The 1,843-nt window shown below is 40.5% G+C and overlaps 1 non-coding gene across 1 annotated transcript; it reads right to left on the reverse strand.

Moving 5' to 3' along the window:
- Positions 1–894: 894 nt before the first annotated feature.
- Positions 895–1,001, reverse strand: LOC141589161 (small nucleolar RNA R71). Its single transcript, XR_012520110.1, has one exon. It is a non-coding gene; the product is annotated as a small nucleolar RNA R71 (small nucleolar RNA).
- Between the last annotated feature and the right edge of the window lie 842 nt (positions 1,002–1,843).

Here is a 1,843-nt window from a genome sequence, read left to right on the forward strand (position 1 = left end):
GACACCCCTTAGACATCACTAGTTGTAATAGAAATCTCATTTCAATACCCGTCCCTTGGGATCCGACCTTTACTTGCCTCTTTACTAATTGTAGAGTTGTTTGTGAAGTTATAAATTGTGTTTTGATTCGACCGTGACCCAACGACCACATCTTTAATTGTGAACACGAAACGGACTCGCATAAAAAATGGCGCCGTTGCCGGAGACGGTGTTTACTTGATTTAGATTTCTTTTTATTGTTATTAGTTGTGTCTTTCTTCGCCTTGGGGAAGTAAAACTCCTCAAGGTTTTTTCTAATTGTTTTCGAGTTGTTTGATATTTTGCATGTCTAGAAGGTTACAAGGTGATTTGTTACCTTTTGACCGTGAAATCGAAAGAACCTTGACGAACAATAGGAGACTTGTTAGGAGGAATTTAAGAGGTATTAGTGAAGTTGTTCAACCCACTAGTGAGTTTGTCAATCCTTTCGCAATAGAAGGAGAAGAGAACCCATTACACAATACCCCACAAAATCCACCTACAATGCCTAAATTCTCGTCACACTCCGTACCCACCGAGGAGAATCTACCAAATGGTACTCCTACACCGCAACATCTAACCGGAAATTTTATTGCCAAGTCCGCCTTCATCCAATTAGTTGAGAGGAGCCAATTTGGGGGGATGCCTAGTGAAGACCCTCATTCTCATATGGAAACCTTTTGCGACTATTGTGATGCAATCTCTCAAACGGGCGTGACTCAAGACCAAATTAGATGGGTCTTATTTCCTTTTTTTTTAATCGGCACCGCGAAGCAATGGTTGAAGGGCCTTGATAAGGCCACCCTCGGAATAGATTCTTGGAAGAAGTTGGCTCTAGCTTTCTACAAAAAATTCTAACCACCGGAAAAGACTAACATGCTAAGAGCTCAAATTACGGGTTTTAAGCAAAGGGATGAAGAGTCTTTGTATGAAGCTTGGGAGCGGTTCAAGGGAATTTGTCGCTCATGTCCTCACCATGGACTTAGCGAATGGTTTTTGGTACAACAATTTTGGAATGGTTTATATGAAAATTCTAGGAACATTCTCAATATGGGATCAAATGGAATGTTCACCGAAGTTGATGACAATCAAACATGGAACAAGATTGAGGAAATGGCGGTCCATAACTCACAATATAGTAGACCTCGCAAGGCTACTAGAGGAGGAAAGCATGAAGTGGAATCCGTTACTCAATTGGGTGCTCAACTTAGTGCTCACATTGACACAATCAACTTGAAGTTTGAACAAGCTATGGCTAGACTTGAAGAAAACTCAAAATCATCAAAGCATCATGTTAATGCCATGACGGTATCCTCATCAATCCCAAGTGGGATATGTGAGAATTGTGGAACTTTGGGACATGACCAAGGCGAATGTAGGGGAACAAATGAACAAGTGAATGCTTTCCAAGCATACAAGAGTGGTACCCCTTATTCCAACTTTTACAATGAAAACACCAAATTCCATCCAAATCTCTCATACAAAAGCCAAAATGTTCAAAACCCTCAAACAACATACACTCCACCACCCATGAGAAACCAAAATCAAAGACCCTTTTACAATCAAAACCAAGGTTACCAAAATCAAAATCCATACAATCACCAAAATGACCAAGGTTTTGATGTCCAAAAAGCGGTCCTCCAAATGCAAAAGAATCAACAAGAGTTTTTCACTCAAATGCAAAAAGATAGCCAAGCAAAGGAAACCACCATCAACAACATTCTAGCTCACACCAAGATGTTGGAAACACAATTGACTCAACTAGCATCTTCAAGCTCACAAAGACAAAAGGGGCAATTACCACCTCAAAGTAATCCCCCTAGAC

Source organism: Silene latifolia, chromosome 6 (assembly GCF_048544455.1).
Source record: "Silene latifolia isolate original U9 population chromosome 6, ASM4854445v1, whole genome shotgun sequence".
NCBI classification, from domain to species: domain Eukaryota; kingdom Viridiplantae; phylum Streptophyta; class Magnoliopsida; order Caryophyllales; family Caryophyllaceae; genus Silene; species Silene latifolia.